The sequence below is a fragment of the Pinus tabuliformis genome, chromosome 1_2, assembly GCF_031772625.1.
Source record: "Pinus tabuliformis cultivar Carrire ecotype Pingquan chromosome 1_2, CPIR1, whole genome shotgun sequence".
NCBI lineage: Eukaryota > Viridiplantae > Streptophyta > Pinopsida > Pinales > Pinaceae > Pinus > Pinus tabuliformis.
The window spans coordinates 870,575,196-870,600,094 of record NC_142298.1 but is presented as its reverse complement, the minus strand read 5'-3'; positions in this window follow the sequence as shown (position 1 = coordinate 870,600,094).

Below are 24,899 nucleotides of genomic sequence, written 5' to 3'. Positions count from 1 at the left end.
ATAAATAGCCGTAGATAAAGTATAGCCATAATAGTTTTAGTGCACGTGAGCTACAGCTACTACTCTAATACTACGCGCAATAGTCTACCTATCAAGAATATACAATATTGCATTGATACGCCCAAAAAGAAATAATAATAAAGAGTCCCCAACCTACTAGACCTACTATGATAAGAAATATCTATAATAAATAGCCGTAGATAAAGTATAGCCATAACGAACACAAGAGCTATTTATTTAGTTTTGGTTACAGGGCATATGTCAAAATTGAGCGTCTGGGTGCAACGAGTATTCTAACATGGAGATTGCATGTGTTTCACGTGTCCTTGATTTATCCATTAGTCACCACACCGTACCAATGTTACCTTTCCTTCAGGAACTTGGCCTTTCTTTCCTAGCGTGACGATGATTTTGGTTGCAGAATGGTCAAAGTCTTTGAATTCAAGATCAAGCAATTCCAGGCCAGGCCAGGCCAGGCTACGCACGAAACTCGCATCTGGTATACGATTTTGCATGATTCACAGAGGGAAAACGCCTATGGAGTAGTCAATTGATCTGTCTGGGGTACCAATTTTGCAGGTTTCGTCTAGTCCTCCCTCTCGCCATTCTAGCATTCGGGTCGCACCCCACCCACTTAGTTTGAGCTACAACCCAAATCATGAAAATGCAAATCCGAGAGGATTAGCATAAGAGGGTTAGGTAGGACAAAGAGCTACTCAGGAGCGCAAGCGTGACGATGATTTCGGTTGCAGAATGGTCAAAGTGTTTGAATTCAAGCTCAAGCAATTCCAAGCCAGGCCAGGCCAAGCATGGCACGAAACTCGCATCTGGAATATGATTTTGCATGATTCACCGAGGGAAAACGCTTATGAAGTAGTCAATTGATCTGTCTGGGGTACCGATTTTGCAGGATTCGTCTAGTCCTCACTCTAGCCATTCCAGCATTCCGGTCGCACCCCACCCACTTGGTCTGAGCTGCTTATAAAGCTCTGGGTATTATTTTTTTAATGTTCGACCTGTATGGGCTTTCTGTTTGCAACCCAAATCATGAAAATGCAAGTCCCAGAGGATTAGCATAGGAGGGTTAGGTCTGTTCTATCAGTCTACAACAGATGATGCGCTAAAATGCTGAAAGAACTCTCTGCTCCGCTCTTTTATTTTTTTATATATGTCGTAGTTTGCTGGCTGTGGAGATCGAACGGATTGAAGGTCGAAAGCTTTCTCTCTACCCTAATTTGTACAATCCTGTTGTTTTGTTACGGTTGGTACCTCAGAAGTTTTTGGTGTCTCAGAAGCAATGGTTTTTTAAATGCGTCAAGTATAAGAAATCAACTCGCTCCTAGCACCCTGTTTACAGAAACTAAATCACTTGTTTTTTGGGACCTGAAGGAAACGCAGAAATAGAAATAGAGCTTGTTTTGGGACACAGAAACTATTAGAGAAAGAAAATGTCCTGGAAGGACATCAATGTTGCGGGTATTGAACTAGCAATCTCCCTTTCTATTTTCATTTTTAGAAGTAGAGTAATATAAATAACAATAAAATCTTTTATATAATTAATTATAACAAAAATATTTGCAATAGATAATTTGGATACTGTCATTACAACAAATGACAAGAATATGTGCATGGAAAGAAAAGATACTAATTAAACTGGTGTAAACGATGAACTAGGCAACAACAAATAGCTGCGATAATAAATACATGTGATACTCAATATGTAGGCTGTTAAATGTTTTGAGACTATCAAAAAAATATTATAAGCAGTATAACGGTTCGAACTAATGTAAGTATTAAAACTATTGTAAAATATTAACATTATTGAAAAGTATTGAGATTATGAAAAGTATTAGAAATTAATTAAGGTATGAAAACTATTGCGTATTGAAAATACTGAAACTATTGTGATGAAACAATTCGATACAATTGTTCTTTTTCGTACGGGATTATTGTATTGAAGCTGTTGTTTTTTCTTGGATAATCACTGTGCATTGAAAGAAAAGAAAACACAAATATTTGCATTGGATCATTTATATTCTTAACAGTGAAATGTTCAGGTGCATGTAAGACGCTGAAACAGTGAAATGTTCAGGTGCATGTAAGACGATGAAACAGTGAAATGTTTAGGTGCATGTAAGACGTTGAACCTATAGAGGCGGCAGGATCTCATCATCTAAAATATGACGAGTTGCAACCAGCTGCCTCATCTACCTCATCTATTCATGATGCCAACGAAGGAATCTGCTGGTGGAATCCTGAAATTTCAGTGCTGTCTCTGAAGGAAAACGATTCGGACGACATGATGCTCTTCGAACTTCTCAACGAAGCCGCTAAGCATGGATGGTCTGCATCTCATCGACAGCAGGAGACAGCGATATCTGGAGCGTCTGGATCCACGGCCAGCACGCCTCGGATCTGCAACACAGAAGCAATCAGGGCACAAGGTGAAATTGTAGAAAGGTGAAATTGCAGAGATAGTGCTTTTTATAAGCCATACTTCCTATTTCCATTGCAGTATTCGTGGCACCACCATGCAACGTGTAGTTGTGGTGTTTGTGTCACCGTCTTGAAAGGTGTAGGTGGCAGTTACAAGGCGGTGGCCAGAAAGCTTTGGTTAAATTTTTTGTTGCGTGTACATACGCCTCAGATCTGAATGCAGTCCTTTAATGCTAGCATTAATCTCCACTTCCCAAATAATGAAAACAACGCAAGTCGAAAATAACATATGCTTTTGGCCTCTTCTCCTCGGGAAGAGGCCAAATAAGATGATGAAACAAACTACCATATAATTAACCTACGCAACTGGTTGCATAAGGCGCATACTCAGTGTATAAACTGCGCGAATTAATGCTAAATATCGTCAATCCGATTACTATAGTCCCTGGCCATTGCCAGATGGCAGGGATTAATAAGAGAATTAACATTTTTGTAGGTATGTGGAACTTTGATTCTTTATTCAATAAGAGTTATTTTTATTGATAAAATAAATTAGAATCAAAATGTTTTTCTATATAATAAAGTTATGAATTCAATGAGATTATATAAGCTTTTACATCCCATTACTTAGGCCACGATGCCAATATGTTTCATAGAATATGTGTTGATAGGATATTAAAAATATTCTTATTTTCACTAAATATTGTTAAATACCATTGCAAAATATTTTGTCTAAACCCCCTTTCAATACATCCTTTTGATTAAAAAAAATTGCATTTATATTAGATATCCCTAATTTTTATTAAATAACCCTTTTGTAAACCATAATACATATAAATTCCCATTTACTCTACATCCTACCCTAATACCTACAATATATAGAATTTATTTTCGCAAATTTAAAACATCCTCAATGAATGACATGATAAGATATTAGTCAACAAGGAAAAGCCCTCATAGCCATCCAACTTTGTAACAAATTTATATCTTAATTGAAATAGCCATCCAACTTTGTAACAAATTTATATCTTAAATTTCAATTAGGTAGGTAATTAGAATTTCAATTAACAACATAGACTAATTATTAGACATTTTAGCATTTTCATAAAAAATTAGTGACACAATTTTTGGTGAGATTGTGGTTTTCCGTTGTTTAAAATACACTTATGAATACATAAATGAATTCAATACCCTAAAAAAAACCGAGAACCACTCACATTGTGTATATCACATGGTTCAAACTTATCATTCCAACAAATCTATATTAAATTTCAAATAAAAGTAATTAAATAATATACTTAGAAAATGACCAAAATATTTCATAATTACACTACACTTTTTAGAACTCTTATTATTTTGAGAATCTAATCAATTCATAATTCAATAAAAATATTCAAAGTATCATTCCACCCTACATGAAAATTTGCTCCATTCATATTTAAAAATTTTAGAAATTTCCCAACATATATATATATATGGCTTTTATATAGTGCTTTTGTTTTTTCCACACATTTTTTCCTACATATAATAAAAAATTTACCTTCCATAAATATTAAGAAAAAATCATATATACATCTATATATATATATATATATATATATATATATATAATGTTTTGCCACATATTTTTTTCCGATATATAATAAAAATATTAATATGGTACATATAGTTGAAGGTTTTGTAAATATAACAAAAAAAACCTATTACAATAGGAAGACATTTACCTGATTAACCATGTATAAAAAAGTTATGGGTCACTTTAACTTAAGAAAAAATGAATTACACATCTTATTGTAAAATATACCATTTCCCTACCCGGATGCGGGTGATCACAACCACATATAATGTTAAGCCTCACCAAGCAGACACCTGGCCTGTCGGAGGGCAGGTGGATAATCGACCAGGTACGAGGTGCAGGTGGGTATTTCAGGCTCACGGCAAACGAATTAAGGTATGTTCAGTCTCGAGACGCGGAGGAATTCAATGCGAGTATGGATATTAGGTTCACAGTCCGGATCATTAATGGGGACGGGTTCAACTCCGATGCAACAGTTAATGCCTCAGATCTTTATGAAGCGATGCCGCCTCAAGGCTCTTGTTCATTCCATCTTGTCTGCTCAACTGCTCGGCTCTGGAATAGGCAGAATTCCATTAACGCTCCCACCAGCTCAGGTTCACTCTGTTTCCCTTGTGCTCTCAGGTCTCTTGCTGCAGTTTCAATGCCGCGCAGTCGTGGCATTCCGCGTCGCGGTGGTAGGTCGGGAATTAGAGGCCGCTCCCCACCTGCTCCTCAGCAGGTTGCACCTATTGCTTCTGCCCCTCCCTCTTCTCCGCCTTCAGTGCAAGAAAGGATTCTCCCTGATAACGCCTACCAGACCTCCAGATTCATTTTCCGGAGTCAGCTCAATAGGCCGGTGTTAACAGTGAATTTCACAGTCTATGTTACAGAGGAGGAAAACTACCAGTTCAGTTCAACCCCTCCTGCTTCATCACCTTCTCAGGATGATAGCATTCTTCTTGGAGATATGACTGGACTGGTTTTTCATGCTGACTGTATGCAGGAGGACGCCGCCGCCGCAGCCGTGCCTCAGCAACCGGTCCCTGCTCCGGAAAATGCCAATGTTGGAGAGCCATCACAAAAAATTCCTGGTCTGTTACATCTAGTCACCGATTCTGACGGAATGCCAGTTCTGGACGCTGAAGGATTCGTTACATGGGCTGCTTCACCAAGTCCGGAAAAGAAAACTCCATCTGCTTCTTCACGCCATGAGGATTAATCTCTACTTCGGTCTATCGGTTCGCCTTCTGGCTCACAAGATTTACAATTTTGGTTCTGTGCTTTTGTTTTTGAAGTTAAAGGCTATTGTCTGTTACTATCTCATGCTTCATTCAGCAACTTCAGACAATCCAGTTCTCAATTTTTGTATCAAAAACAGCCATGCTAGTTGTTACAGTATTTTTGAGGTCACTGAATGTCATGTTAATGGTAGTCCTACTAGTCTTTATCAATCTGTCGAGGACCGAAATCAATTCTCTGAGCTCTGTAATGTTCTTCTAATGGACAGTCTGAAATGTAAGGTCCCTGAATTTTTGATTGAGGATTGGCCTCGGCCTCCTCTGAGGTTTTAACCTCGTTGTACATATTTTTCCCCTTTTCTTAATAGAATTAGTATTTACCGAGAAAAAAAAATATATATATATATATACCATTTCCCTAAATAAAATTTGCTTATATATTAATTTTCCAATCTTATTAGAATATGAATTTAATAGAATTGGAATAATCTCAAATCTCATTTGTTCTATATTAATTTCCCCATCTAATTAGAATATGAACTTATTAGAATTGGAATAACCTCAAATCCCTAAGAAATTAGTGGGTGCGGAGCCATGTGGCACGAATCTAATTTAATTTGAGGAAAAAAAAAAGAATGACAGCTTATTGTAAAAAGGACCATTTTGCTAAATAATTTTTTTATATATATTAATTTCCCCATCTAATTAGAATATGAATTTATTAGAATTGGAATAATCTCAAATTCTTAGAAAATTGGTGAGTAGACACAATCTAATTTTTTAAACTCCATGACACACTACAACATTAAAATTAAACATATAGTAAACATATTCACTTAAAAATCAATTTAAACTATCAATTAAAAAATAAAATTAACAAATTAACCAATCTTTATCTACCTTAAATTAAAAATTCGAAGATTGAGCGGTCTTCGACCAATATGAATTGTTCCTAGTGAGTTATATTTAATTCATAGTCATTGCGGCATCACCCACTACATTAATGAGTTATATTTAATTCATAGTCATTGCGGCATCACCCACTACATTAATGAGATATTTAATTCATAGTCCACGTTTGCTATTTAGCTTACCGTGTTGTCGTCTGCTATGGCATTATTTTTAGATTGTTTTGACTAATCATTGTAGTAGTTTGTAAGCAGGTTGATCTAGGTTTCACACCACATTTATAATATCTTACATACAAGTCAGCTGACATCCAATTTCGGTATTTATAGTCGTTCAAACCGCGCGAGCTTTCGATGTATCGTCAAGGGTTATATTCTCACTGGCATCTTTGAGAGTGTATATGAGATAGAATTTTGGATAGAATTTTTAGATTTTTAATTTAATTATTAATAATTTTATAAAATATTTTAGAATATTATTAATAATATATATAAATTAAAAGTTGAAATTTAGTTTTAAAGTAGTTAGGTTTTTTTGTGATTAATTTAAAAAATATCATATGAAATGAGTTACGGTTTTTTCTTACAAAAATGATTAGAAATTTCATTAAGTATGTGTTCATAACGTAGTAAAAAAATCCAAGAAATGTTTACATTCAATATAGATGCATAAGATCTTCTATTAAGATCATATATGGAGTTTCAAAAATTACTATGCCCTACCATCTTGTTCATACATTATGCAAAAGTTACTACAGTTGTAAGCTCTACACAATTTACCACAAAACACAGTATGTTTGCATAATTTAGACATAGATCAACTATGGGGATCAATAGACATCTTATCGGAGGGTCCTCCTAAGGCATTGCATGTTGTGCTTCGATTTTCTTCAGCGTTCCTCTATAGTTGCATGTCGACTAATTGGTGTCGAATCCAATTGAGTTCCTCTTCAAATTGGTTCATTTTTTACTAGAGCTTCTGTAATTCTTCAATTAGGAACATAATAGAAAATGATTACTGCCTCATCTATTGCTTTAGCTCGTTATACCCATCATTATTGCCTATGGGATGATGGGGACATAGATGGCAATGGCTAGGACACACAGAACCAGACTCAGGATCATCTTGATTTTCCATGTGGAACTGAGACACTAATTGGATTGAGAACACCCACACTGAGATGAGCACGTTGTTGGAGTCAAAAAGAGAGTGGGAAACATAGTGAATCGACCTATTGTGTGCTATGAATAGGCCCATACTCCCCCAAAGAAGGATGAAGTGGCAAGCCATCACATAGAACATGGAAAAGATGAGATTAGACAAAGGAAAGCATGGACATTTTCATGTTGTGATATGAAGAAAAGGAAGGGGCGCACTTGGACTCTGTTATGAAACCAGCTCACAAAAAGATAGAAAAGATAGATCAATGCCTTAGAAATAAGCCTCTTTGAGGGGGCAACCTCCTTTACATTACACAAATGAATAATTCGTGTATAATACAAATGACAAGACCTCCTTTCTATATATAGAAGTCTAAGGGGTCATAATATAATCATAGCCGACATAACAATAATAATGTAAGGGCACAATAATAACAATAATGGGCTTCTATGGGGCACAATAATAACAGTATGAGGATTACATGGGCACAACAATATAATAAGGGGGTTGCACTAATAACAATAAGGGGTTACACTAGTAGTATAGGGACCTAACATGCCCCTCTCCTTCAAAAAGTGTTGTTCTCAACGCTTGAGTAGGTCAAGATGCTTCCATATAAAATTCTCATCCTCCCATGTGGAATCTTTAGGGGGTAAGTTCTTCCACTTGATGAGATACTCTGAAATTGATCGATTTCGCAATTGTCAATTTCTTGTTTCTGTGACTGCTTTAGGTTCCAATATGATTTTTCCTTCCTCGTAAAGTTCTGACAATATTATTTGAAATAGGATCTTCTGCAACTTTTGAATGAGTGGACACACTTCTTCGTCATTCTTCCATTCATCCCTCGCTTCGTTTATCCAATCTAGTTGGATAATAGAAATAGCACAAAACAATGCTTCCACATCCTCATCCTTTCTTGAGAGTGCATCTGCAACAACATTTTTCTTCCCTTTTTTGTAGATGATTTCAAAGTCATAACCCAACATATTTGTGACCCATTTTTTTTGTTCTTCTAAAGATAATCTTTGTTCTACAAAGTATTTAAGACTATCATGATCCGTTTTTACCATGAAGTGTCTTCCCATTAGGTAAGGTTGTCATTTATTAAGTGCATGTAGTATTGCCAACATTTCCTTCTCATAAATAGCTTGCTTGAGGGACATTTGTTTGTATGGATGTAATCATAAAAATACACAATCACCTACATCAAAACTTCTTTCACTGTGATGCTAAGCTACCTGTTGTTTCATTTGATTCTGCACCAAAGTGGTGTTATCCTTTAAAAGTTGGAGAACTTGTTGTTGATGCTCAATGTGATCTTTCACTGCTTGAACCTTTTTCTTCCTCATATGTCCTTCCATCTTAAGAGTTTGAGGAGTGGTAATTTCTGCCAATGCATTACAAGATATGGTCGGATTATTTTCTTGATGCTCGATGTGATCTTTCACTTCTTGAACATTTTTCTTCTTGATATGTCATTCTATTGGAGAGTTTGAGGAGTGGTAATTCTTGACAATGCTTTACAAGATATGGTAGGATTCATTTCTTCTTTCTCTAGGGTTGGTTCCTGGTTTATATCCTCTTCTTTTGATGTTTCTTGATCCTTTTCTTCCTCCTCTTCATAATCTATGTAAAATAATTTCTTCTCAGCACACTTATGACTTTTAGTGTATTTGCTATCACAAATGTAACAAAGCCCTTTTTCTCCTTTTTCTTCCAATTGTTGTCATGTAAACCTTGTAGGTTGTTGAAGGCTAGGAGAAAAAACACTTCCATACTTATAGTTGTGAGTGGTAGGATTCCTTGTTTCCATAATTCTGTTTTCAATATTTCTTGCCAACCTGAATGCCTTCTCCAATGAATCATGCTCCCAAAGACGAACATCATGTTGAATATTATCCTTTAAAGTCCCTATGAAGACATCAATCATTTGCTTCTCTAGAATATTATTTACCCTTATATTCAATTTTTGGAAGTTCTTAATGTGCTCTACCATTGAACCCGCTTGTTTGTGATTTGTCAATTGGCGTTACTCTGAGTATCCTCATAATGTGCTATCATTTCTTCCATAAACATTGACCAAGTGACAAGTGGTTTACGAGAACAATGACCTTTATATCATAAAAATTGATTCGGTTCTAAATATAAATATGCAATATGTACCTTTTGTAATAGTTGCACTTCATGTAGATCAAAATATTGCTCCATCTGTAGTATCCAATTTACCAGATCCTTGCCATCAAACTTCCTCATATCGCCTTTTCTTGATTTTAGGAGCTCGATCTTGAAATGACTGTAACTCTGTAATTGCGGATCTCCAAGGTTTGCAATTTCATCTTGCAGTATCCCTCTGCGTCCTCTTTTCAATGCCACCAGTCTGATTGAAAGTGGATTCTCCAAGAAAGAGTTATGCCCAATCTCCCAAGATGACCTGCTTATATACTTCTTCAATAGAGTGAAATTTTACGAAGTGCCATGTGTTACTGTTTCGACCTTCAAACCTGAAAACAATACACAGAAAAGTCCAGTCCATCCTATTTTTGTATCTTCTTACGAAATTTCAATATGATGCTCAAAGAGAATGTTATGACGATTTTTCCCAGTTCACCTGTTTGGTATATAATTTGGGAGCCTGCAGAAACCCTAAATGTCTTGGACTGTATCTACGAAAATATAGCGAAACAAGATCTGAAATTCGGGCCCAAGCTTCACCACAATTTCTTCTCAAATGGGTTTTAATTTCAAAGTCTGAACCTTCGTAGAAAACAAATTATAGAGAAAAGTCCACAATGACCTGTTTGAGATGGAATTCTGGAGCTTGCAAAAGCCCTAACTTCCTCCGATCATATATCCGAAAATATAGCAATAAAAGATCTGAAATTCGGACCCAAGATTCAGAACGATTTTGGATCAAATGGGTTTTTGTTTTAGCTTCTAAAATGTCGTAGAAAAAAAGTTATAGTGGAAATTCCACGATTACCTGTTTGGAGCAGTGAAACCCTAGAATCCAAACCTCTGATACCAAATGTTATGAAACCAACTCACAAAAAGATAGAAAAGATAGATCAACGCCTTAGAAATAAGCCACTTCAAGGGGGAAACCTCCTTTACATTACACAAATGAATAATTCTTTTATAATACAAATGACAAGACCTCCTTTCTATATATAGGAGTCTAAGGGGTCATAATATAATCAGAGCCGACATAACAATAATAATGTAAGGGCACAATAATAACAATAATGGGCTTCTAGGGGGCACAATAATAACAGTATGGGGATTATATGGGCACAACAATATAATAAGGGGGTTGCACTAATAACAATAAGGGGTTACACTAGTAGAATAGGGATCTAACACACTCACATAGGGGAATAAAAGAGGACTTAATGGAAAAAGAAAGGGAGAGAGAGATAGAGACAAACAAAGCGGGTTGGGAAGAGAGAGGAAGTTCCTTGGGAGATTTTTGTGTCTTGTCCTGAATCCTAGCTCTCCAACAAACACTGGTCTCAACTACTATCAGGAGGCATTTAACATTGAAGCGAGGCAACATGCATAGTGGTGGAGGTATGAAATAGCTGATCAGGGGCATAACTAGGCTAATTATCAATTTGTAACCTAGAGTTGGTGCTTGTTGACCTCAAGCTTTTTCTTTGCGACTCTAGGCAGAAATTCCCCTCACTATGTTTGAGATCCTATTGTCTAAGCCTGTGTGGGAAGTATGGAGCCCGGTAAATGAGAAAACCACTAGTGTAAACTTCCCTTGAGCAAGCAATTCCTCAAACCTTGGATTTGGATCAAGGGTGTTCAACTGCAAGAAAGGTTGCAGTGTTGTTGGCGTAAGGTTAGGAGGAGAGTGAAATCCCTCCTTTAGTTGCCATCCTTTTCAATTCATTTTGATAAGGTATTCTTGAATAATGCATGCCTCATTGGATTCATGACCATGATTAATCATGTGCCATTTATATAAGAATGCATGATTAATTGTAATCATGATTGACTAGCTAACTTGTGTATCTGTGATGTTTATGAGTTGTAGGTTTCCTATATGATGTTGATTGGTGATATGATATCTCTCAAGACTGATCTTGTTGGTGGAAAATGGTGATCAAGTTGAGACCCTAGGTTCGGGAATAAGGGCCAACAAAGGGTATGTCATAGTCTAGCGTAGCACTGGAATTTTCACCTTACTCAAGAAGAATAAGGCGTCTCACCTAAAGCACGCCACGACCTTACTTAGTTAAGTGATTGGAACTAGGCATCAAGATAAATCGCACAAGGATACCAGTACTCGTTAAACTTAGAACCAAGGCATAAGACATGTGATTGATGTAGAAGACAACAACTAAAGTATTTGAAAGAACATAGAGTACACATATCCATTCATAATAAAATTTTAAAGGGGATTGATCTAAATTTAAACAGGAATGCACCAAATTACAGATATAACCATAATACAAAGATGCAGTAGAAATAACACTTCATTTCATTAATATCAAATACTGAAATATGCTTACAAACATAATGGAAATAAGACTAGCTCGAGCAACGGTAGATTATCTCTGAGAAGGGATGTGGTGGCTACATACTCTGAATTGTGTTACAATGAGGCTCAAGGGCCTATTTATTATTTAAAAACATGAGGAACCCTAGAAAACCAAAACCCTAACCCCAGGAGATGAAACACCAAGAGTTTATGGGCCCCGTTGGGGTTAGTTGGGCAACCAACTTCTCGGGGTCATAACTTGGACATATTATCTCCATTTGGTGCATACGATACCTTGTTGGAAAGGTCTCTCCGACTCTCCGACTACTATAGGTTTTGTTGTAGGCCCTCACCTACAACTATGGGCCTACAACAGACCTCAAAGAAACACCATTTAGGGGGTCAAAACTGATCTGGAATCAAAAAACTGCTAAAAATAGTAAATGTTGAAATAAACAAGGAAATAATTGAAACCGACTATAAGTCTAGGTGGAGTAGGTGGGTCGCCACCAATATCCACCTGGATCAGGGACACATAAAAACAACGTAAGGAGATCATAAAACATCCCTGCAACTTCCTCTTTCATTTGTTTCAACCAACGTTACATCATTACATTCAGGCTTAGATGCCCTCTAACTAGAAAAATAACTAGGAATATGATATACTATATGGATAGGTGATTATAGAATCATGTGGTCTTAATAGGCTCTGAAACAAAATTTTAGTACAATCTCTTCTCTCCTCCTTTCTATCTTTTCCTTTGGCCTTTTAAGCAATCTTCTCGCTTGGATTGTTTCTTTTGTCCTCGGATGCTTCACCCTTTCCTTTTTGGTTACTTCTGTTTATCGAATGCAACTGCTTCCTCAGTTGTTAACAAAAATTCTAGCTTAGCTATCGCTACATGTGCCCTGATTTCCCTGGCCGATGATCCACAACTGCCAGACTTTAGTATATTATGTCTCCTTCCTTGGTTTCATTTTCGGTGACTTCCCATTGGTCGCCTTTGGTCAAAATGTGGTTAAACATCAAAACATGACAAAAAATTGTTCTCAAAACGAAGGACCCAACAGACCCCAACCACAGTCCATTAACTCACCCCTGAGTCAACCATTTGCTGGTGTTTTCGGTGCTTCTTGTTGTCACGGTGCTCCTACTGGTGCTTCTCTTGCTTGTCCTATTCCTTCAAATGAAGGACCCAACTCTCGGACAAACTATATGGCTACAATTTTGAACTGTGTGTACTCAACAATCTTCCATGGACATCTGAGAGTGCATGTTTGATCAATGAACTATGTTGTGAGTTCGACTATTGGTTGAGGAGGTCGTGTCACTAAGAGGGCATTGCATCGAGTTTCCTCTTCTATGTTGATATGTTGTAGGTTCTAGAAGCAATTGTGTGCTAGTGGCTTAAGGTCACGAAGCAGAGTCTTTGTCTCATAGAAATCATCCTCAATTTACTGGATTTTGTTTTCGATGACATCCTCCTGTGCTAGGAGATCATTTTTCTAACTGAGGTTTTGAGTTGCCATGGATTGGTTGAAGAGTTGATTATCCAGTTGGCGCAGGGGGCAGACCGATCGAATTTTATTTGCAAGGCATCCTGGCAAGTCTCGAATTTGAGCTAAGAGTTCTTTAGATTCCCCCATAGCCTAGATGATATAGGCTTTCAGACAAGTCGCTTCAGTGATTCCCTGCTTGATTTTGCTGGCATACTAGGATGTTCGATCTGGTAGCACCCTTTGAGTGGCGACAATAGTTATTTTGAGCTCTTTGTTTGTTGAGATGATGTCGGTGTAGGAAGTTTTGATATGATCGCAACATTATGAAAGAGTGCAACCTGAAAAGTCTTTGGTGCATCCAGTACTATTTCAACAACTGAGGGCTAGAGATCTTAGAACTTTGCACTTGTTTCATCAACCCATTTCTATAGAATTTTCTTCTCCTAAAAAAATTGATCTCTTTCTGTAGCCATGTAAAGAATTTGTTGTTGCTACTACTCGTGCTTGACTGCCAGATTGTTGTGCAATGCCTCCGCTTGGTGTGCAACCAATTGAATAAAATTAAACAATTAAGATGATGACCAACTCTAGAGGTCATCATGTGTCATATTAGTAGGTGTAGGGTACCAGCTTTGTAGCGGTCGGTCGTTGGCAATTGATTTCGCAAACTTCCCTTGGGGTGAGGTCTCCCGCTATGAGGGCTTTACAATGTGAGTATTGTTATGGTCTTGGTTTGAATGCAGTGGTGGTAGGGAGGCGGGGTTGGATGATAGGGGAAAGGTGTGTATGGCTTTCATTCTCATGTTCTCAGGGATGATAGGCTGACCAATTATCGTTATCAGGCTGGGTCCTAGTAGTAAAGATAACAAAGATTTATTAACGGACTCCATATTTGTAGGGGGAACTATGAGTTCTTCATTTGTAGTGTCTGTAATGGATTGGATTGTGGAGTCTACCTCCATTTCCATTTAGGCACCAAGAAGATTTTCGGATGGAGGAATGTATGAGATGGTGGCTGAGGGTGAGGTTGTTCAGGCTGATGGATTGCGTGACATTGGGGATACAGTGGATGTGGAAAATGAATTTTCCTCAGTGATTGGTGTGTTGGTATGATATTATGGTTCCACGTCTATAAGATCAACCAATCGAGTCGAGGTAGCTTGAACATGTTTCTTGGGAATTGATGGTGGCTTGGTGGAAATTGGAGAGTTTTTCAAATGGTGGGTTCAGTATGAGAATGAAGGCCCAGTGAGGGAATTGAATCAAATGGCTAGTCTACAGGTCACATAAGTAATTGGACTAACATTGATAAATTCAGAAAATGAAGGGAAATGACTTACTGATGCCCCAAGACCCTCCAGAGTATTATGAAAGGACATCATCTTTGTCTTGAGCTTCTTCAGGACTAGATTGAGTGTTTCTTCTTCCATTTCACTTCCGAGAGGTGGAGGGGTTTCGCTAGGAAATATATTAGGCACCATCCCTTCAAATAAATATGCCATCTTATCATCCTGAATTTCTCCAAAAACTCTAGGTCAGGACATGACTTAAGTATGGAATGCATCCTCTGAGAGAATGAAGGGTTGAGTGCTCTTCTGTAATGTGTCTAGGTTGACACATTTAGGTTGAATCCAAGTGTTTCCATGGCTTATGCTAAACCATATATCTTGTGATTATTCATATAGGAGAAACGGTGGGATCTTGGGCCTGCCTTTGGTTACAGCTAGCATCTTTTGATAACATATAGCACAAAGAAGCCTCAATTATTTCCTTGTTGTTGTGTTTCCCGGAAGTCTACCATGGTACGTATCTGAATGCAAGGGTTTGATCGTTGGCAACCGGTGCTATCTCTTTGCCTTTTGGTGCGAACCCCTCTTTTATACATATTCATAGGCTTCAAAGAGCTCATGTAACAAAAAATTGCACCAATTTAATTGTGTGCCTTACACACAAGATTTCGCTACTGAAATGGTGTCCAAGGTGCACTCTCCCATTGAGTAATGGCACATAAGCTTTCCAACAATTTTATAGTAGGAGAATTTGATGGTAGGCTTGTTAATTGGTTCAATAAGGGCTCCCTTACCACCATGCTTGTTAAAATTATGCAACTACGATCAAATTTCACTTTGGACAGCTCATATGATGAAGATAATAATTGGAATAGATTTCTCTTTTTGAGAGGACAAAAATCGACCTAAAGATCACCTCATTTGGACAAGAAGAAGTTGGTTTCTAAATTTATGTTCCCACTCATGTATATTGGATCAGGTCATCCTTATGCATATGTACAATTGGATAGGTTGGCCTCAACATCAAGTGGACCCTCATGGAAGCCTATAAATATAAGAGACCTCAAACTCATTTGAACACAATTGATCAAGCCATCTTCTCCTCTTCTATTGTCTTGGTTCACACAGGTATGATGATGAAAGTTCACACAAGGGTCTGAAACTATAGGGTTGAAGCTCGTACGAATCTAGGGTTTTTGTTTCTCGGTCGCTGACTCATAACTAAGCATTCTCGACCCCAAACACATACAAAGAGTGGTCAAGGGTGTGTGTGGTAAGTATCAGATGCTCGTACAGAATTTTGAAGGGAATGTCTAGGTTTCTGAAGCAGATTAAGGAGTTTGGTCCCCTAATGAACACACAAAGTGGTCAAGGGTGCGTCTAGGAAGTTTCAAACACTCGCATAGAATTCTGAAGGGAGCATCTAGGGCTTTTGAAGTAGATCAGATAGTTTTGGTCCCTAGATGCTTGCACATAAGTTTGAAGGGAACCTCTACAGTTTCTAAAGAAGATTAAGGAGTTTGGTCCTCGAATGCATGCACAAAGTGGTCAAGGGTGCATCTAGGAAGTCTCAGATGCTCGCGCAGAAGTCTAAAGGGAGCATATGGGGTTTCTAAAGCTGATCAAACAGTGTTGGTCCCCAAACGCCTACACATTGAGGTCAAGGGTATTGGGATCATTGCACTCTTTGCTTAAACATTTTATGAAGATATAAGAAGAAGAATAGTTTGCAAGGGTTTCCCCATAGTGGGTTTTTCCCTGGTCTCAGACCAATCCTGGTGTCTCTATGTGTGCATTCTTTTCTTCTATTGTTCCTTTATGTTCTGCTACATTGACAATAATTATGTTGTTCTTTTTACGTAGTTGAATATGTTGATGAATAATGATGTAAATATGAATAATGTAATGTTGATATGGGGTGAACTTAATGCGTTAATGAAGAAATCCAATTATCAAAGCAAAGAAAAATATAGCCCTTAGAAAAAAATTAACATGGTTTCATAGCTGGGATGAAGAAAAGTCTTGGAGATCACCCTAATGATGACGCCTTTGGTAGAAGCAAGAAGAAGATGGCGAAGACATAAAAGAATTCTAGGATTTGAAGAAAACCTTAGACAATTTGTGTATTAGGATTTGATGGATATTATGAGGATAGGGTTTGAGATAAACCCTGGATTGTGGAAAAAAATGATATATGAAACCTAGCATGGTCAATTTGAAGATGCTCAAGCACTTGTAAAATATTTAATGAAGCCTTAGATGGGATAGTCCGTAGTAGGCATCGTTGGTTAATTGATGGCAACATTGGTATGTGGACAATGGACATTTATGGCTCTTGAAGGTTGGTTCAAGAGGGAGAGGATCACCTATCATTGAAGATAAGTATTTCTTGAATTGCTTCTTTGTGTCCTTACTTTTCAGACTTATAGATCTAATTATTATTATTATTGCTTATACTTCCTGCATATGTATTTAAGTATATGGATGTTTCTAAACTCCTTGATGAGATGTGATGAGTGGATCCTTCTTGAGGATCATTTGAAATGCAAGAAGGATGGCTAGAACTAGAAAAGGTAAAGAGGCACTATATGAACATGTGACACAAGCTGCTTATGTATAATGAAAAGATGCACGGGTATTTGAATACCACAAGCTATGCATGGTATTTTGTATTTCAGCTGCAACATTGGATGGATAGGTAAGCCCTAAGGTATGATGAGAATGTCTCTTTCTTTAATGGTCCATGCATATGAAAGTGACTTGGATTTATGTTTCCTATGATGAAATGGTGCACCTAGTGTTGAACATTTTGATCTTCTTGAATTCTATGAGGCTACCTAAGGTTGATACGTTGATATACTTGTTGTTTGGCTAACATCTATTTGTTAGATATCTTGATCCTATAAAGAAGGCTAGCACCTTAACTCTAATAAATGATACTCTTGAAACTTAACATGCATAAGACATGATGGATCTCATATAGAAGGTTACCTCATTGATTTCTATATACAATGGTATTGATAATGCTTGTGATGAGCATGATGAAAGTATGGAAAAAGGGTTGACACTCTTGATGTTTTGGTAAAGTTTTATTGAATGACCTGTCTTGATCCTATTGATCATGATAAGCATGGTAACCATGATGATAGAAGTATAACTATGAGATTGACATTCTAGATCCTTCATTAACCGTGGTTATGTTTTGATTAGTAACTATGGCATATGGTAAATCTAAATGCCCTAACTTGATGGATTGACTTGATAGAAGTGATATTGTGTTCATGATCTTTAAAGTGTGATGTCACACCTGTCAGTTGCCCCTATCATGTGACTCTAACCCTTGAGGTCATGATGTGATGATGCAGTAGCTAATGTGATCATGTTATGACCATGATGGGTATATGTTTGACTTTATGATCTAATAGATTTGCTGATGCATTTTAGATAGGTTGATGGCATGAATGAAGATGACTGAAGTGGATTCCCATTCAGATCCCTTCTCCTACTATCATTTGCATTATATGTATATTTTGTATTGTTGAAATATGGTTTATGGGCATGAATGGACATATATCTGACATTGATGATTTGCAATAAAGTTATGATATGTGGAAAGAGAGTTTCCCCTTGCTCTAAGCCTTAGTCGCACGGAAGTAGGCTTACAGTTGCAACTATATCCTCCCAGTCACACAGATACAAGCTCAAGGGTGCATCCATGGCCCTGAGAAAAGTGATGGGCTGATTCAACCATTGTCACTAGCATAACATCTTGAAGAGTGCAACTCTGGGTCCCAGTCGTACTGAGGAAGGCCTATGGGTGCGTTTATGCCTGCAGGTCACAGAAAAATGAAGTCTTGTGCATGAAATTAGATGTTGACCTAGAGGATGTTAGTATTATAGATGTGTTGTAGATAAAAGAAAGATTTGAAAGCCGGAAAGCCTTGAATGTTTGCCATAATATGAACATGAAGACTTAACTTGTGTTTGCAGGTGACTAGGACATACATATAGATATGTCATTATGTTTGAAGTTTAGGCTACAAGATCTTGACATGATTTGGCTAATTGATATAGATTAACAGTGTTTGGAGTTTTGACATGATGCTTGACAATGACCTAGAAATTTGACTTGATGATTGAGATATGTTTTGGACTATAGATCTCTATACGATAGAAAATTTGGATTTGATTCTTGACCTTATGACTAATGATTTGATTTGACGATTATTGATTTTCCATGATATCAATGATATATGAGAATAATTACTTCCAATCACTTATATGGGTATTCGAAAATGGTTTGGCATTGGCCTCCTTGTTCCTTGCACTATTGACAGTTGTGATTCAATATGAAGATGGAACTTGCATATGCCTTTATATCTAGTGACAAAAATGACTTGTATTATGATTATGAGAATGACTTGATGAAGTTTGGATTGGTATTGCATGGTAGATGAAAAAATTGTTGGCATGATAATAAATGAAGTCAAAACTTGATATGAGCTCTACCTATCACCTGGTTGAAAGAATTGATATTGTAATATTGATGACTTTGATAATAGTTTTGATCTGGCTTCTAAACTTTGATGAGTTGATGGTACAATATTAATTTATGAAAGGCTAGGCACATTGGTTTGATAAAGTGTTATGGCTGTAGTGAGCATTGCATGAAGCAAGCTCCTCGATCCATATATGTCCATATTTGACAGTTATCTAATGAAGTCTGGATGATGAGTTCCAAGGTATGGCTTTGATTTTGATTATGGTTTTGGTTTTGGTTTTATATACTGATGGTCTACTCTTGACAAGTGATGAGACTTTGATGATCTAAGTAAGACGGAGATGGCATCTAAAGCTCAAAATGATGTGTCATGGCATGATGAATCGATTTATGGAATTTGGGAAAGAAATCCATATTGCAAAGCTATTGCAGAAGTATTGGAAAGTGGAAATGAAAATCCTTGGACACTCTGATTTCAAGTTCAAGATGTTATTGAACTTGACATGGCATCCGATAGTTGATTGAAGCATTGATGTTCCACTTTGAACATCCATATATATATATATATATATATATATATATATATATATATATATATATATATATATATATATATATATATATATATATATATATATATATATATATATATATATATAGATATAGATATATATATAGATACTTGATGTGCGTAGAACCTAAATGAGTTCATAATTGAGCTTCTTCATTCACATTGAGTTTCCACCAAGCATCCTTTGATATATTTGCATAAGATGATCAATTCTTTATCTAAGATATTCTTTATATGATATGTGATTGCATGGATGTATTATTGATATTCAAGATTATTGTTGATGAACACATTTGGATGCTGCTTTAGTATGAGATCTACCATGATATCTTAGATGAGAGGTACATAGCATGACTGAGGTTGAGTACGATGTTGTTGGCATGGCTAGTTGTGAGGTAGGATGAAGAAGATCCTTAGAGAATTGTCTGAGCATGATCTGTATATGAAATGGATACACTACGATGATAAAGAGTGGGATCTGATTGGAAGAAAATCCCATATATATAATTGGGACCAAGATACTCTCATATATTGAGATAGTGCAGTTGTATGAGACAAACTTAGACTTCTTGTTGGAACCTCCTTGAGAGGGACAATCAATATGGTATCATTTGTGATTTATATGATTATTTATGATCTAACATGATATTTGATTTGATGTCCTATATGAACATGAAATAACTGCTATTGAGACAAGAAGATACTATATTTGAGTATGATGAGAGCAGCACTGATCAAGGACACTGAGCCAACTCTTCCTCCCAGTCTCAGCTCCCAAGGTGAGGAATTGAGAAAGAGGGATCTTGGGGTTGAGGGAACTCTGGAAAATAGGGTATGACCCTTATCTGTTACCCATAGGGTTGGAGATGCTTCTCCCCTATCTTCATAGGGTCAGAGAATGTTGTTCCCCTATCTGGTCAACGGGTTGAGAGTGTACTTGGGGTGTACAACCGAAGTCGATTATGATGCAGGTGTTCTACCACGTGACTATTAAGGGTTATCGATGGGAAGATAAGTAGGAAATATGATGGGTTGAGATAACCCTATGTAGTTCTGGTTGAGATTAAGCTCTCGTATGTGATCCCAGGGTCGAGATGTTCTCCCCTGCGTGTTTGGATACCTTATTTCTTGATATGGGGTTGTAGATGTATAGATCCCCCATGAGATTTCGGGTTGAGATATGCTCCCTGATGTGGTTCGAGGCTGAGATGTGCTCCCTGTTGATATTATCTTTGATGATGATTGATGATGGGATTCTAGGTAGTAGCCCTCTGACAAAGATTTTGGACCATAGTCCGATGACAAATTCTTCTTCTTTTAGATTCAATAATATTCAACATATGAGCAGGAACAATCAATAGATAAGAAAGAATAATAAAGGGATAGATTGAAATGTACATTGATGATTTGAAATTATGAGATACTTGATATGGTCATGGAATGATGACTACATGACAAAGATGATCAGTGACGACACACGATGACACTTGAATGACATATTGATTGATGAATAAATATCGGTAGGTGGAATTCTCCCTAGTTGAGAGGGAGTGTTAAAATTATGCAACTGTGATCAAATTCCACTTTGGATAGCTCATATGATGAATATAATAATCAGAATATATTCCTCTTTTCAAGAGGACTAAAATCAACCTAAATATGACCTCATTTGGACAATCAGAAGTTGGTTTATGAATTTATGTTCGCACTCATGTATATTGGATTAGGTCGTCCTTGTGCATATGTACAATTGGATAGGCAACATCAAGTGGACCCTCATGGAAGTTTATAAATAGAAGATACCTCAAGCTCATTTGGACACAATTGATCAAGCCATCTTCTCTTCTCTTCTATTGTCTTGGTTTGCATAGGTCTAACAGAGAAAGTTTGCACAAGGGTCTGAAACTACAGGATTGAAGCTCACACGGATCTAGGGTTTCTATTTCTCAATCGCTAGCTCATAACTGAGCATTCTAGGCCCTAGACACATGCACAAAGTGGTAAAGGGTGTGTCTGGGAAGTCTCAAACACTCACATAGAAGTCTGAATGGAGATTCTAGAGTTTTTAAAGCAGATCGAGGATTTTGGTCCCCGAACGCACGCACAAAGTGGTCAAGGGTGCAACTAGGAAGTATCAGAAGCTCGCATAGAAGTTTGAGGGAGTTCCTGGGGTTTCTGAAGAAGATTAGACAACGTTTGTCTCCAGACGCTTGCACCATGAGGTCAAGGGTGCGACTAGGCAGTCCCAGTCGCTTACACAGTAGCAGGAAGGGAGAGACTAGGGGTTTGGAGCAGTTATATGTGTGTTTTTCCCTAGTCACACGAATATAGTCTTTCAGGGAGAGTTTGGGTTAGACATAGTCGCCTGCTCTCAGTGAATAAAGGAGAGACCAGGAAATTTTAGTCACTCACAGTCTATTTTGTTGGGAGTGTTCATGGTTTTGATCTAGGGTTTGACAGTTGCCTTCAGTGGGCTTCAGTAGTCTGATGGATAAAGGGTTTCTCTCTAATGTTCTGTAGTTTTTCATTCTCCTTCTGTTATGTAAATATTTTCTGTAATTTTATGTGTTGGGCTCATTGTATTCTCTGCTGAAAAATTTTATGATGATCTAAGAATATGAAGAATTTGCAAGGGTTTTCCCCATAGTGGGTATTTCCCTGGTCTCAGGCCAATCCTGATGTCTTTATATGTGCATGATTTTCTTTCATTGTTTCTTTATGTTCCACTACATTATTGATAATGATGTTGTTCTTTCTCCATAGTTGCATATGTTGATGAATAATGATGTAAATATGGATAATGTAATGCTGATATGGGGTGAACTTAATGTATTAACAAATAAATGGAATTATCAAAGCTAAGAACAATATACCCCTTAAAAAAATTAACATTGAGAATCATACTTTGTTTAGTATTTATCATCACCCATCTTATTTCCCCACTTAGAAGTATTCTGGAATGAATATAACACTATGGCTCCTCTGGTAGATACTCCTATGAGTCTCTAAATGTCGTTGGCATGCATAGGGCATTCCTTGTCAAGCCAGAGAGAACTTCCATGCATTCGGCTGATGAGGAATTCAGTACATTGCATTATTGCTCATGTAGTGTCAAACACTGGTAAAGTGTGTAAATTTAGCAGCATCTACCTCTGTAGTCCACTGAAATCTTCTTTGATTCTGGACGACTGGATTCCATCTAATTTGGTTGCATCTTCTGTAAAGATTCATGCTTAAGCACTCGGAAATGGAAAGATTCTAAGAGATAATTATCCACAAGCGCAAATTTGTCATATTTTCCATAAATAGATTCAATTTCAGTGACTCTGGGGTAGGATTCAGGCATTGGAACAAATATTATGTTGGCCTTGGTCATGGTTGCAGTTTGGTGACTATACATAACAGGCATAAGGGGGTTTGAATTTGGGTTGAGGATCGAGTGAATTCGATATCATTGCCATGCAAACTAAATAGAAAGAATTGACAAGACGTTTTTTATTAGTCGGTTTAACTAATTAATACGATAACTTTATATACTCAATTCAAATCATGGAAATAGTGGTGATTGTGACCTGGATTTGACCTGGATGACACAAAAAAATGAAAAGAGGGGTGGGAATGATGATTAATTATGATGATATGATGGAAGGTTTCTAGAAGTTTATGATCATATCGTGTCAAGGATATTACGGGAGATATTTAACCCAATTCGAAATGACATAGTGAACTATTGCTAATTCTTATGGATAAGACAATTTCCACATGTGACTCCCCAACCATAAGCAGTTGTAGAGGGAGGTACTAGACTGATGCAACTAAAATAACTGATGGAAATTATTCGCAATTAACTTGACTAAAATAAATAACAAAACAATAATAACTGACACAACTGTAGAGACTGAAACACTAAGATAATTGATTGATTCTACCTAGACCTAACTACGATCCCCTTTCAAATATCAAATCAGTTTGATGTGGAACCAGTTGTGCTCTGGAAGGTCTTCAGGCATGTACCGTTCACCTAGCCAAGCAATAGAACTCCATCTAGTTGTGTGAGTTGGACAACTCTCGATTCTTTTACTTCTACAACAATGAATGGTCCTAACCAATGCATTCTCAACTTTCTAGGATGTTTTAGGAACTTACTGTCATATAAGAGAACTTGATCCCCAACTGTAAAGGATTTTTACTTTATGTGTCGGTCATGCCATTCTTTTTGCCTCTCCTTCTTGACAATTTGGTGGAAATCCGCAAGGAATCTGGCTTCGTCCAACTCCCATAGCTCATACAACCATTTTGTAATTAATTCATCTTCTATCATGTGAGTGGCCCGTGTAATGAAAAGGTTGGGGATGATGAACTCAGTGGGTACTATGGCTTCTCATCCATAAACAATCTAGAAGGGTGTATACTTGTGCAGGCACTTGATGGTTGTATGATAAGCACATAATGTGGTTGGCACCCGCTCGTACCAGTTGTCTCAGTTAGCAAAGCATATCTTGGTGAGGCCTCTCTCTAGGATTTTGTTAAAAGATTCCACAATATCATTTTCCTGGGGGTGGTATGGGCTACTCTTATGGTTTTGGATCATAAATTTATGCAAAAATGAGGTGAATATCTCATTAATGAAGTGGTTCCCCTAGTCACTGGTGAGGATTTGGGGGCACCAAAACCGAGTGATAATATTTTCGAAAATGAACTTGGCGTCAATGTTTGTAGTGAAATCTTTAACTAGTGAGGATTTAGCCCATCTGGTAAGGTAATGTGTGGTAGTGATAATGTACCTAGCATGGGAGTGACACGCCAATGGACTGATAGTACCCACGAAGTCAACCGCCCATTTATCAAATGCTTGAAGTGCTTGTACCGGCTGTAAGGGAAGTTCATCTCGGTGCGATGGGTTTCCTGGCACATGTTGGCAAACATCACATTTCTAAGCATATTACTTAGCATATTATAAGAGTGTGGGATACCAGAGTCCTTCTTCTAACACTTTTCTTGTGATTGCCTTCCTACTCATATGTCCACCTGCAACTCTCGAATGGAATTCCCATAGTACATCCTGCTTCTCATGATTAAGAACACACCATCGCAATATCTGGTCAAGGCCCATCTTGTATAATTGTCTTGCAATAAATTGGTAGTCTGCAACTCAAACCACCATGTGTCTTCATTGAGTCACCATGTACTCCTTTAGACATTTTCCTGTGGCTAAGAATAATGTAATGTTCTCCAAGTAGTCTGGTA